The sequence below is a fragment of the Stegostoma tigrinum genome, chromosome 18 (genome assembly GCF_030684315.1).
Source record: "Stegostoma tigrinum isolate sSteTig4 chromosome 18, sSteTig4.hap1, whole genome shotgun sequence".
In the NCBI taxonomy this organism is placed as follows: domain Eukaryota; kingdom Metazoa; phylum Chordata; class Chondrichthyes; order Orectolobiformes; family Stegostomatidae; genus Stegostoma; species Stegostoma tigrinum.
The window spans coordinates 26,920,968-26,935,990 of record NC_081371.1 but is presented as its reverse complement, the minus strand read 5'-3'; the positions used below and the strand labels follow the sequence as shown (position 1 = coordinate 26,935,990).

Genomic DNA, 15,023 nt, shown 5'->3' with positions numbered 1-15,023 from the left:
ACAATATTTAGAAGGCATCTGGATGGGTATATGAAAAGTAAGGGTTTAACGGAATATGGGCCAAATGCTGGCAAATGGGTCTAGATTAATTTAGGACATCTGGCCAGTAGGACAATTGATCAAAGGGTCTGTTTCCAAATTCTACAGCTGTATGACTCTGTAACTGCTGCAATCCATTTAATGTACATGCACTCAAAATGCTATTAAAGAGGGTGTTCCAGGATTTTGGTTGAGCAATAGTGGAAGAATGATGATATAGTTCCAAGCCAGAATGATATATGACCAGGAAGGAAATTTGCCAATGATGGTGTTAGCATTGAAAATTGTAGCAGTCAAAGGCTTGGAAGATGCTGTTAAGGGAACCTTGGTTAGTTTTTGCAATGCAGCTTGTAGATGATAGATTGTATGTTAGTAATGAATGTTGAAGGTTTTAGATGGGCTACGAATCATGTGAACTACTTTGACTGGATGGTGCCAAATATTTTGAGAGTTGTTGAAGCTGCACTTATCTAGGAAAGTGAAGAATATTCCTTACTAGAGTCTTGTGGTGATGAACAGGCTTTGAGGAGTCAGGTGGTGAGGTTCTCGTTAAAGAATTCCCACGTCTGATACACTGTTGCAGTTTTGAGGATTATATGACATAGTATGTGCTGACTGTGGGCGGGATTAGGGCATACATTCGTCTTTTCTTGTTTCTGGATCAACAGCCAATAATGCCCACTTGTTACTACACTGGACGATTAAGACAGCACTGTGTATATTATTTCATACAACCCTACAAAAGTGAAAAAGGCAGTCAACAAGTAACACGGCCCACAATGGTTCATCTTGTTAAATCAAATTGCTACAAGACAGAAGCACCAAGATTTGCAAGTTCCATGACACTATTATCCTCAGTTTTCATCTACTTTGGCAGATTGTTCCATGTTCAGTATAATCATTTGTTTATTTGAAGATACCTTCTTTCCCAATTTTGGGGCACATCCAGTGCAACGGGCAATCCAAATCTAATGTCTACAAGTATTCCTAATGTGATTCCTGCCCATTTTAATAATGTTAGACCTGTGCCTTTAAGCCAAATACTTAACCGACAAAATGGATCCCAGCCATATCCACCATTTTCGGATATCCCTTTTTCCACATCTTTCCCATCTTGCTCAATCTGCTGAGCGATGATGTCAATTCCCTTTCGAAAGGCATCAATTCATGAACACCACTCAAGTCCAATAATGGCACAAGAGCCTCCTTGAGCATGTAGCCCATAGTCCAAGGCCATCGATTTTGTCAGGACATTGCCCTTATTTCTGATGTCTCCTGGTTCATCAATCACAGTTTTGTTTGCAGTCTTGGCGAATGCATGTGCCAACTCCTTTATTTTGTAAAGAGCTGATACCACACTGTAATTTGGTAGAATAGCAGCAAGGAAGTATTGTCATCCAGCATATTCAAAATTCAGACTTCACTTGCTCCGTTACATATTGTGGTATCATGTCCATTCAGATGATGAAGTGGGGGGAGGGGGAATGGTGGAAGGGGGCATTTCTGTGAGTCGAAAGGTGGGGACATAATGCACCAAGGTGCAGTGTCCATTAAAGCCAATGGGCAACCAGGTGTTAGCTGTATGGTTACACACCCACATGGTCATTTCCATAGAGTTCGGGGTACATTTCTTATTATATTGGAACATGTGTAGCAGGATGTTCTGCCCATGCTGCTAATATTAGTGGGTCTCTCCATCAAAGGCAGTTTTATTTCTAAACTCATCTCTGGTTGGTTCCTTATGCATATCTTGGTCTGTAATTATGTGTCAACAGTGGCTAGGGTAAGACCACCATACCTCGGGTTCCCTTCCATTTCTCCGCTGTGTACACCAGTCAATAATTGGGCATATAGTGATAGGTATTCCTTTGGGGTCCTCCTGGCATCTCATACATTCTCAATCCTTCTGAGTTTTCCCTCCACATTTAATTTGGAATAGTGGTGTTTTATCTTTTTTGGCATCACAGTATTGATGGCTATATGGACCATCTATGTGAAGGTGTAAAAGTACACACAGAGTGCAGTCTGGGATTGGAGTCGCCTGAGTAGGAAAGCCAGCTCCCACCAACCTAAGATGAGGAGTGAGATAACAAGGTGTAGAGCTGGATGAACACAGTAGGCCAAGCAGCATCAGAGGAGCAAGAAGGCTGATGTTTCGGGCTTACACCCTTCTTCAGCTTTTTCTGAAGAAGGGTCTAGGCCTGAAACATCAGCCTTCCTGCTCCTCTGATGCTGCTTGGCCTGCTGTGTTCATCTAGCTCTACACCTTTTTACCTCAAACTTACCTTGGGGGCCTCTTTAGTTCACTTGCAATTTCATCAATCCACTTCAGTCACTCCCAGATGTTGGCATCTCACTCTTGTCACCAAGTTTATGTTGAAGATTATACGATTGGGTTCTTTGAGGACCACTCGGACACACTCTTGTAAACCTAACAATATCTTTTACTTGTACAAGGATTGATTTTCCGTCTGACAGCAAAGTATTGACATCCTAACTGTCGGACTGAGAAGATCAAAAGGTTATAATAGACTTACAGTGCTTATACATATCTGGATAGATGCAAAATGTTCTGTTTGGCTGTTGGGTACGTGGCACATGTAACAAAATTTACAGAGAACTAAACAAACAAAATGTGTTTAATGTTATCACAATTTCAATCCATTAGCCCTTAGTTAACAAGTGTTCAGGTTATCTAGAATAATGGTCACTGCTGCTTGGCCTAATGAGATTATCATTTCAACCCACTAACCCTTATTTAACAGTTATGCTCCCGCATAGTGATAGTATTTACATGGCTGGTTTATTTTCCATTCAGTTTCTGGACAATGGTAAGCCACCAGAATATTAATGATGGGGATATCAGTTATGGTAATGTTAACATTATCTTTTGTTGGAGGTAATCATTATCTAACACTTGTGTGTTGTGTAAGTTAGTTGCCACTTATCAACTTAAGCCTGAATATTATCCACGTCTTGCTGCATTTGGTCATGGACTGCTTCAACATCTGAGAAGGAATTGTGCTAAACGTTGTACAACGTTTGACTGATCATTTAGCGAGCAAAGCATAAAAACACTCCCTTCAGTCCAACACGTCCATGTTGACCAGAAATCCTAAATTAATCTAGTCCCATTTGCCGGCATTTGGCCCATATCCCTGCAAACCCTTCCTACGCATATACCCATCCAGATGCCTTTTAAATGTTGTAATTATGTTTGCCTGCACCAATTCCTCTAGCAGCTCATTCCATACATGCACCACCCTCTGTGAAATTATTGCCCCTTAGGTCCCTTTTAAGTCTTACCCCTCTCACTTTAAAACAATACCCTCTAGATTTGGTCTCCCCTAGCTTGTGGAAAAGACCTTGGCCATTCACCCAATCCATGTCCCTCATGAATTTATAAACCTCTAATGGCAACCCCTCAGCCTCTGAACCTCCAGGGAAAATAGCCCCAGCCTATTCAGCCCCCCTTTAGCTCAAACCCTCCTTTTGCTTTTTTTTAGGTTTGCACTATGTATGTCAACTTAGCATTGAATATTTATTATTTTTCGTGAAATTAACAGAATATAAATTTGCTCTTTCACTCGAGTATCTTGTAATTGATTTCTACTGATACTTAGACATAGGCTAACATCAGTTTATTGACAGAAAGGTATAGTGCCCTGTTGAAAAAACGTATATCTTTCTTGCCGTCAACAAGGAGGGATTCGTCCATGTTCAACACTCCAGTCTTAACAATATATCCTCAAATTAATGAATTGTCCCAATAACATACACAAAAATAAGATTACTCCTCATTGTGCTTATATAGAGTACAATTTAAATGCACAAATGTAAATTCTGCTCTTTAAATTGTCAATCTTTCTTTCCTCCGTTGGAAAGCCGAGCTGAATGCACATAATGTCAGAACAATCAGCCACAGTTTGGATAGCTGGGACAATAATGAGAAGTTGCTGGCCACATTCAGTGGAAAACGGTTCGCCGTTTTTATTTCAAAAATTACCAGGCAATATTTATTATTGTCAAGTCTGCTCGGATGAGAGATTGTCAGGTGGAGTAAAATAGTCGCGATTTCCTTCTGAGTGTGGCTCAAGCAGCAGCATAAATGTCATCGAATGCGTAGTCCGGTTGCCGGAACTCTGGTTGGTACGGGGTTGGGAGTGGGGGGTGTCAGAACAGTGTGGAAATATTTTGCTGGAGCACAGTCCAACACGCAGCTTAGAGGGTTACCATCGAGCAAACAAAGCTGAGCCAAATGGACGCAAGGAAAGCAAAAGGAGAAATTGGCGAGAAAACGAATTTTTCCATCCTCCCCAATGTTATACCGTCTTGATTTCCACCTAGCTGTCAACTGGAAACAATGTCGATTGTAGCTTCGACACTTCTGGGGCAGAATTTGGGAATGCGTTTGCTGTGAACAGTCAGTGCAGGTTGCCTCCAGCAGTAAGTAATCTAAATAATATCACCATAAAAACAAATAGCCCGTACGTGGATGCGCTCCTCAAATCACGGTGTATGCGTATTGTCAGAATTGAACTGCCGTTATCGTTCTCCCCTAGCAGGATTCCTGGCAGCTCACGGAGTTCACAGAATCAATAGGTTTGCTCATTGCAATAGGATGCCTGAATACATTTTCTTTCATTTTAAATGTCTACTCAATCGTTTCTCATTGTGAAGAAGTTTACACCGGCCACCAAAGGCCACGTGATGCTCTGAAATGTTGGTCTGCTTATCTCCGTCATGTTCCAGCCTGAATCTCACACTGGTATCTTCGACTCGCACTTAGTCCCAAATATTGTGCCAATTTCCAGGCGGTAGTTTCTGCATGCTCTCCGCCTACACCAAGTTAAAAATACAGAAGCCAAGCTGGACTGACGCTTACACTTTCCGACAGGACAAACGGAATGGTTAAATTCGACAGGTTCGATGTGGCCACATGGGTGCCCCTGGGTCATTCGGGACTTGCGCACAGAATGAACTATATACTAAAGTGCAACCCGGTGTCCAGCATGCTTACTTATTGGACTAATAACATTATTTTACCTATTTGTTTGCTTCCAGAGTTTGCGCTTGGCTGTTTGTCTGCAGAAACGTGTGGCTGATCTGGGAAATTCCGGCAGATTGGACATTTGGACATCAAAACGGTCCCAGATGTTCTTCATCGCTAGTTTCTTTCAAGTCGGAGATTTCTCTCAGTCCCAGAAGAGAGGTTAAACTTTCTGATACATTTACAGTAATTAACTAACACCAGTATTGTCTGTTTCTTTAGTCCTAATCGTTTATACACTTAGGTTCTCCAGGAGCTTGACTATAAGGTTATGTCTAGTTGATTAATTGTCGTTTAAATTTGGCAGCACAAGATTTATTTGTTGTTGTACTTGCATTTTACAGTGAATTTAGAATAAAACTAATAGAAATCATCGGTGTAGAGAGATGAGCAGTGTCCTTTCCCAGGACACTGTATGGAGGAGTATCTATCCAGCCACAAAAACAAAGTTGCAGACCTGCTGAGTTTTCCAGCAGTTTTTGTTCCTGATTTGCAGCATCCGCAGTTCTTTTGGTTTTTATTTAGTATCTGTTCAGGACTGGGCAAGTTGGCCGCAGTTTACTTACCTGGGTGTAAGACGGAGATTTTACTCACAGGCAGTCCGTACTCTCCTTGTTCCCAACACAGCGACAGTTAGATCCCAGCATTGAAAGCTTGCGCCTGTCCAGAGAAAAACAAAGTGGGTAACATTAAAAATCCCCTCACAATCCCCATTTAAAAAAAGTGATAATAGGCTTTCACTGCAATCTTTCCAAGAGCAACTCAATGCGCTTCTTAACATGACTCAGATTCATTCGAATAGATATGATGTGACAGATTTAAAAGAGAGGATTGTGAAGGGCAGTTATGGTCTGTGACCTGGTGTCAAGGATCCGAGAATATTTCTAGTGCGCCTCAGAGTTGGATTAAACAAAATAAAACGAGAGCCAATGGTGGAGTCTTCACTGCGGGAACGGGGCGCCTAACAGATTCGAAAGACATTTTGTCTCGGGGTTGAAAATTTCTTATCAAATGATTGTTGCAGCAGGGAAGATTTGTAGGGACATAGGAAGGAACTTGTAGCTGATGTTCTAAATGATGTTGGCAAGCACGATGATTGCTGTAAGAAAAAAGAGCTACTGGGATAGATATGCAGCCAGCACTCACTGGATCAGTGGTTTTCTTTAAAAGAAGCGTTGATTTTTTTTTCAGTGATGTTTTAACAGCACTCTTGTTAGCGCTGAGTTGAGCACCAATCGGTTTGAATTCTCCCTGTGTTGGTGATTGTAATCAGCACTCACTGATGTGGATCCTGCGCCCCCCTCCGCCCGCAATTTGTTAATGTCCCGAAGATCTTACGTCCGCGGGCGAACTCGGAATCATCATTTAACCACAAGTTATAACTCTACCATTAACTACTTAACTGGAAAATTATTGTGAACTCATTTGGTGTTGGATCACTGTGAAAAGATTCATCGATGCATGTGTACCTTTTAATCATCACTTTTAACATGCACAAAGCATTTTCTTTTCCCCAAGGACTCTTTCAAAGAAACGCGTCAATTATTTCACAGCCATTTTCAACCATCGATTAGCAGCAGAATTAGGACCGCTCAGCATACTTTCTCTGTAGTCCAATGATTTCTATTCATTATTGTTATTTGCGCTTTTGATGAGCGACGTCCTTTCATTTACATAATTTGAGAAATGCTAATAAAACGCATTACCATCGCAGAATGTTCCATGCCTGACACCCACGCATTTTTAAGAGATGGTGCTCTCCTGTAACTGAATGTTGTTGCGATTGAACGGTTTTGTTCTGTCAAATGAAACTGAAATGCCAAATGTTTTCAAATACATGTTTGTAGTTTGACGTGTTGTAGCTGTCCCAGTTTCTCCGAATACAATAATCTGGGCTCGATGAGGATTGGAGTGATATACTAATACATTGTTTACAATTCTAAACAATGGAAGCTTGCCTTAGTGTTAACTAACAGTGGCCCATCGCGTGCTATCCGTTTTCTTGCCCCAAAAGGGCCCAATATGAATTACATGTCAAATGAATAGAACAATGCGTTTAATACGAAGCAGCGAGCAGGATTGGAATCCAGACAACACTATTAACTAATGTTTCCTATCCTTGACAAGTTTGACCAAAATACAGCGATCCTGGCTAGTTCTGCAACTTGCCACCGGCACCGAACCATTATAATTCATAGCTCAATGGTCTCAAAAGACTCCAGAGAGAAGCATACGCACCTACAATTGGTTAACAAAGAAAACGTTTTGAATCAACCTGTTCAGAGATGTTGCTACACAGCTCTGGAACAGGTAGGACTTAACACGGGCCTCCGGGCAAGAGTCTGGGACACTATAACTGCACCACGAAAGTCCTTGGGTCTGCTTTATATTTTCTATATCAACCGGTTCAGGAATGTTATTACGTACCACCAGAGCAAGTGGAACTTGAAGCTGGGCCTGGTTCAGAGGTAGAGATACTGACATTGTGCCACAAGTGCCCCTCAATTGATTAACAAATCATTTTTTTAAAAAACAAAATCAACCTGATCCGAGGTGTCGTCAATCACCTTTAGATAAGTTGGGTTCTTGAACCTGAGCGTCGTGATTCAGAGGTAGAGACACTGACATTGTGCCACAGAGCCCTACGATTGGTCAACAAGCAACATAAATATTTATTTCCTACACGTGGCTCTAGTTAAGAAGGCCATCGCACTAATATTCTCACTGCATCCGGACTAAGGAGTGTGTTACTGATATTCAGCAATAACTATGATCTCAAAAGATAAGCGAGTCGCGTAGTCTTACCAGACTATAACAGAGAGAACAATACAGCACAGAACAGGCCCTTCAGCCCTCAATGCTGCGCCAAGCTGTGAACTAATCTAAGCCCCTCCCCCTACACTATCCCATCACTATAGGCCTGCTCTCTCGTTAGACAGAGATGACTAGTGATGGTTTAACATGAGGCGAGGGCAGAGGTTGAGAAGGACAGTCCTTCATGAGACCTTCCTGGTCAAATCCACGGAGAGAGATTAAGTTAACGTTTCATGTCTCGAAGACTCTTCTTCAGAGTGCTGAAACGTTAACTTGCTCCCTGTCTGATGAAGGGTCAGGCCCGAAACGTCAGCTTTTGTGCTCCTGAGATGCTGCTTGGCCTGCTGTGTTCATCCAGCTTCACATTTTGTTATGTCTCCCCATGGACGCTGTCTGACCCGCTGTGATCTCCAGCATTTGTTGTTTTCAGTACAGATTCCAGCATCTGCAGTGATTTGTTTCTACCTGAGAACAGTTTTTTGCTCAAGAAGTAATCGCTGACCTGGGGGTTTTAGAGGGGTTTTGAAGACGTACTAACATCAGACATTCGCCCAAGGAAGCATTAACTTAACGCAAATTCTGTTGCCTGAATTTCCTCGTTGCTTTCGCGGTATCTCGGGAAATTTCTGGGCGATGAATGAAAAAGAACCAGTGAAAAGACTCAAACCTCTGGCTTGAACCAAATGATCGGCGGAGCATTGGCCGCTGTGGATCCTGAGGAGGGAAAGGGCGTCTCTGCTCAGAGCTTGAGGGCACCCAATTTTCACTCAGTCCGAAGTCTTGTTGATCCATTGCTGGCCAGCTGCGTGCTCTAGGATCTGACACCGGTCTGCATTGCCTTTCTGCTTGGCTTGTCATCTAAGTTGGACTTGCCCAGTGCAACACATATTTTTCAGTTTTGTTTTCTGGCCAATCTGTTCATTGTTTTTGCTAAACATCTCGGGGGCAGATGCGACCTGAACCCCAGTCTCCTAGCTCAGAGTAGTAACGCAATGATTGTCCCCTTATGTTGTGTTTAATGAACTCTCAACTTCTTGTGGACACATTAGTTAACCTGTTATGGCACACCTGAAGTGCGTGACGCTTGATCCCTGACATTATGAACATGAGGCAGTGACACTCCATTGTGCCGCAACAGCCCCTTGCTCTTACCATTTCCTTAGTGGTTTGGCTTGGGCTGCTTCTAACGGGGTGTTGGTTTCTGTTTTAATTTTGTAAAGGAAGTCTCACAATGCGAAGGGAATGTGGGTTGTTTAGGCCGGAAAGGTTGGTGAACCTGTTTTCCTGGGTTTGAAGTCAGGAATTCGAAAACCTCCAGAATAACACAGCCTCTGCCCGAATATATGAGCACTGGAGGAGGTTTGGGGAAGCGACCCTGGTTAAAATCCCTTTCCTGTGGAGACAGTGTATGAGGATGTGGAGAAAGCTTCAAAATGACAGACAGGGAGACTGGTACTGAGCTGAAACTCGGCGGGACAATGACTGGCAGAAAAGACCGAGCTTTTGATTTGCAGAGTCAGTGGTTCAGGACTTTATACGCTGCCTGTTTAACAAACAACATTAACGATCGTTTGAACAAAAGCGAACATTCTCATGATAATCAAGGTTATGAATCTCTTCTGGAGAAACGGTGCGGCGAGGCAGTTTGTACTGAGCTTCCACCTGTTTGAAATGTGGGAAGGTCCAGCCTCTAGGATAGTTCTAGCTTCCTCTCAATTCATCTCCAAACTGCGTGCCCAGTGGAGATGTGGGTCGAAAACAGAAGTTGCTGAAAAAGCTCAGCGGGCCTGGTAGCACCTGTGAAGAAAAAAAAAACGTAACGTTTCGGGTCCAATGACTGTTCCTCAGAGATGTGGGTCGAATGTGCCGTAGTGTATCGATTTCAGCCTTTAGGGATAGCTCTCTTTCGAGCAATGGTGTAGACATCTGTAAAGAGCTGTCAGCGATTTCTAATGTCTCATCTGAAGATAGCACAATGATCAAGATTTTAATAACGACCTGAACTTAGTCAGTGGGCAATAACGACATTGGGGTGAATAGGTTTACATTTCGAACTCACAGGTTATCAGAATTCCACCCAACAGTCGGTCAGAGATGGAGTGGGCTGTTGGATTTGGGGATGAGGAACTAGCTATAATTGGAAAATCAGTTACAGTGAGTCCAGCGCTGGGAATGCCAGATTCATGCTGGGTGAAGGCACTGGAGAAACTCGGTTGGCCAAATACCTCGTGTAATCCCTAACTACTTCTGGTCGTAATATAGGAATCTTCTTGATAGCAAGCTTGAAAAACTAATTGCAAAAAGCAGTTCGACAGAGGTCTGCAGTAATGTGACAATTGCTGATAAGACGTCGGTCCAGGAGTTGTTGCAATGTTGCACCAAATCAGATGCAACTGTTTATTTTATTGGCGGTCTGGAACGCACGTCACACCAACAAATCCTTGGCCATATAAAGAGGTTGGAATGCTTTTTCGAACAGCTGTCAACATACTTAATTCGGTGCAGCTCCGTAAAGCAAAAGCTGTTCCTCAAGCCAGTGCCTGGGTTACTAACTATGATGGATATCACGAAGCTCTGTGCTCTTTACAATGCCGTGCCCAAAATGCTTCCAGTAGTTATGTCATGTTAGCGGTCTGGGATTTGCAAGAATCGGTGTTTTGCTGCAGTGCTCCATCTCGTCGGAGCAGCTCCCTTATTAACTGCCAGCGGAGAACAGACAATATCCAAGCTCCATTCTTGCCTGCCCACTGCACGGAAACTCTCCAATTTGTTCGGACATCTTTCTGTTCAGACTGTCACTGCTCCCAGAGCGCATGGAGCTATGTAACAACCAGCTCGCAGCCGCTGCCAACATCCAGCTATTTGGCCGGTTCCGAGCTGTCAAATGCATCGACCGCAGAGACCGCTGGAAGGCATAAAAAGTAAGAACACTTGCACATTCAGTTGACTCTGGGCCAACGCATAGATGTCAAGTCAAAGGCCGCTTGAGCACCCTGCTGTTTGAAGATTACTCGGGGTGGCTGGATTTCAGGTAAAATAAAACACGCCTTAATAAATCCAAATGACAAATTTCTGACCCCTAACGAAACGCATTAGTAGGTTTTAGATCCCAAGAATAAAAAAAATTCTAACCTTTCCGAAGGATGAGTTAGAAAGCTCACGGGCTCGTTTTCTCTGTATGTATGACTCACTCTTTGTGAGTCTGGCACGTTCTCTCAGTCTCCCTGTCTACACAGCGAGATTACAGAACACTGCAGCCTCAACCTTTCTACATTATCCGGCAAGATTCAAGTGTGCTTTATAAAGCTTTTAGATTTAGGTCCAAATGACATTTTTTTTGCTAATGGGAATGTCTGGTCGTAGCAGCAGTGTCGATAATAACAGTGGTGATAATGCACAGTAACCGTTGTGTAAGATTGAATTAAATCACCTGAATTAGGTTATTGTTTAGAATCTGTAATAGGCAGTATTTTGCAGGGTTACCGCCTATTGAAACAAATCGATCATTTGGTAAGCTCGAGGTGACCCCGGACTAATGGTAAAAGAGTTTGAAAGGCGGCTCTACACATCTGGCTAAGCTGACGTGTATTCGCAAACCGGTATGACTTTAGGCAATAGTGCAGCCTTGGTGTCCACCTCAGTTTATGAGATGCGAATATTTCCGAACCAGTGGTTAAAGAGGACTCGCGGATAGTAGCTATGATATAACAAAAACTGTACTGAGGGTTTGCATTTGAACATTACAATATTTCGAAATGACTTAGCTTCGTGCATAAGCAAAGATTAACTCAGTGGGCAGAAGCGAGATGTGCACGGCGCGTTTGTTACTTTACGGCATCTCTCTTGCCCAGTCTCCAACTCTTGATTAAAATGCTCGTCCATTTGTACGGATTGAGACCAGAACAAGCCTAATCTAGAGCGAAAAAAAACACCAGACCAAGCGGTAAGCTTTCAAACACTAGCTGTCTGATATCCTAGCGACTTATGTTGAGTCCAAATAAATTCCGAACATCTCTTTTCGTCCTATTAGTTCTGCATGAGACTCGTCGATTGTACCTTTCTTTGTTGCGTGCCGAAGCTAAAGCGTCTAATTGACTTGTAATAAAACATCTGCTGCTGTTGAACAGCAGAACGGCTCCCTCATATAAAAATAATCGGTTGCTCTGTGATGGCACTGATATTCCTCTGATGTGACTGTGTTTTTACACAGAGACGTGTAAACATTGAAATTAAGAGTGCTTGGCCATCGTCTAAGACCACAAAATGGTTGTTTCAGTGAGTCCAAGTATAAACTAATGACCACACTACAAAGTAGCTCAGCGAGCAAACTCAGATACAGAACTACAAAATACTGAATAGCAAAGTGCCCTTAAACAAATAGCCCACTGTGGACGGATAGGGCGAAAGTTTAAGTGTTGGAGCAATATGACCGCTGTAATTTTTCATCCTGTATCAGCTACCTCGATTTCTGATTTCCCGGAAATGGTCTGCAATCACAGCTCTGTTTTGACATAGAAATGTGTGCAGTATGTTTCTCTCGCGCTGCCAATGCCACCCCCCCCCCCCCCACCAGACTGTAATCCGGACAGGATGGGGAATTCCTCCGGGGAGAAATAGGAAGCATTCAAAGGTTTCGGGCATGTTGCATTCCTCCCCGTGAGGCGGCAGAGAGCTGGGATATTGTGCACAGTTAGAGGGGCTTCCTGTCTCTTGTGCTTCCATTCGATTGCATTCTACATGGCGGCGGCGCATCGATAATGTTGAAATACACCCCCCACCCCACAACGCAACCCATTCCCGCCCCAAAGGCACAGCACTGGGAAACCACTTCTGTGATGACTGATATTGCAAAATCACGTCGATTTGCCCCCAGGGTAGGTTTCCTTTCTTGATAGAATCGGAAGTAACTCCCCAGGGAGAAACAAGCGTCCACTCCTCTCTCCGTCACAGGCAACAAGGGCAGTCCAGGCCCCCTCCGCCGACTCGGAGGCGGTCAGCGATGTGGGACTTCCTCTCAAGATGTTGGAACTACACGATCTGTCGCATTGCTGCTTTGTTACAACTGACGGGTCCATAGATCTGGCAGGAATGAGAGAGACAAGTCTTCCATGTGGCGAGTGACACAACTGTTTGGAATAAAGTGTTTAGGAGTCACTTGAAATCACTCTGCAAACCGGTCTCTCTATATTGTATGGCATTGTGCATACATAGCTGATCTTTCTTAAGATAACAAAGTGTGAAGCTGGATGAACACAGCAGGCCAAGCAGCATCTCAGGAGCATAAAAGCAGTCTAGGCCCGAAACGTCAGCTTTTATGCTCCTGAGATGCTGCTTGGCCTGCTGTGTTCATCCAGCTTCACACCTTGTTATCTTGGATTCTCCAGTATCTGCAGTTCCCATTATCTCTGATCTTTCTTAAGCATGCTTAAGCTTATAAATATTGTCAGGAAAAGGATACTTAAAATATCTTAAAAACAGAAAGTATTGGAGAGACTATCTTTTGGATAGAGGTAGCTGATAGAGGATGAAACTATGTTTAGTTCGGAGAGAATGCGGGTTTAGTGGCTTATGTGGAGAGATAAACGGCGTTAACTTTTCTAGTTGGTATGACTCCTCTTTGAAGACATTTTTATAAAATGGAAAGCTGCTGGGTCGGCGGCGTTGTCGATAACTTGAGCTGAAACTGGTATTGTTTTTGTTCCCCAACCTCCCATCCCCATGATATGTGGATATTTCTGTTTCGACGTGTTGAATAGCTGCCATGAATCGCACGGTGGAAGCTTGGTCCGGACAGTTGTGGTCCAATCCCACATGCGGACTGGAAATGGTGATTCCTGATGTTAAGGAGCTTGTATTTGTAAACTTTTCCCGGGGCTGGGCAGCATTGGCCCCGATTCACGCCGGAAGAGTTGACGCCACAAACAGAGACACCCGAACGACAACAAACTGTTTTGTTTAATGGAGTTTGCTGGCGTTCAAAGTCCATGAAGGCACACTCAGACTGCTGACGTGCTTGGTTTACTGATTTTCTATGGACTGTTACCCGCCTCCCCATCAGTGCCTGTGACAAATCTCCTTCATTGTTGGAAACATCTATTCTAACGAAATAATAGCCTTCCTGCTCATTTTGCAGCTCGCCGTTTGGTCCACGAGAGACCTATATTCTCAAGCTCGTATCCGAGCGTTTATTTTCAGACCATTCCTTAATTTCTTCGCTTTATATATATATGTATCTACATCCTTCCCCACTCCCCCTCTATCATTTATTCCTCACAGACATCCTGTACTGAGGCGGCTCACCTTTTGTTACTGACCGTGTGAATGACAGCTGGCTCGTATTATAGGTAGGAGAAAAAGGATCCGGCGTTTTTGTGTCTGAACATCTGAATGATCCCATGGTTTCGATGTTTCTATGTTGTGTGCCCACGGCAATTCAGAGGAATTTGCAGGATGTTCATTTTGACCTCGAGACAGAAGGGCGCCCGTTCTCTGCCTATTGCCCATCACAGAAATGATCAGATGCAGCCAATGTTCGTATCCAGACGGTACCATGCGAAAGGGTAACGGAAAATACGCCATAATCCTCATGCTCTCTCTGATTCGAGAACGGCGACTATGACTGGCGCGGTTTAACCAGAGGATCAACAAGCCTCAGGCAAGATTCAGAAGGACAGTTCTTCAAGGTAACCTCAACTGGTACGGAATTTGAACCCAGGCTGCCCCTATCACTCTACACTAGAAACCAACCGTCCAGCCAAACCAGCTAACCGATCGAAAAACTGTCCAGTTCACATCAGCTGCCGTGAAAACCAGGAAGGCTGCTTATAGATCAATTAAGATTGGAAGAAAAGGGTTTGGAGTTGTGGGAAAGGAGCAAGCAGACTATGCATGATGAGGTGGGATGTGTAACGGATCGACTCTGCCAGAGGGTGAAGAACAGTCTAAAAGATATGTTCAAAGTCGAGGAGTAATGAGGAGTAAGTGCAGGGTAGAGAGCAGTAAGGGAGAATGTGAAACCTAGTGCACAATTGACCAATTTTTGAAGTATGGGGTGTGACTTAGCGCAGTGTGTGGCGAGGCGGGGTGTTAGGAGCAGGGGAAGAGTTTTAAAGAATGTGGT

General features: G+C 43.6%; 1 protein-coding gene across 6 annotated transcripts in view; it reads left to right on the top strand.

Moving 5' to 3' along the window:
* The first annotated feature begins 4,231 nt into the window (after positions 1–4,231).
* chrm2a (cholinergic receptor, muscarinic 2a) overlaps positions 4,232–15,023 on the top strand; it is a 68,728-nt gene continuing 57,936 nt past the window's right edge. For 3 of the 6 annotated variants that reach the window (XM_048549582.2, XM_048549583.2, XM_048549578.2), the window contains exons 1-2: positions 4,232–4,485; positions 5,104–5,251. The gene's annotated coding sequence lies outside the window, so the exon portion shown is untranslated. Of the gene's footprint in view, positions 4,486–5,103; positions 5,252–10,376; positions 10,935–15,023 lie in introns of those variants that run through there. The other 3 variants (XM_048549584.2, XM_048549580.2, XM_048549579.2) reach the window with 1 other exon arrangement.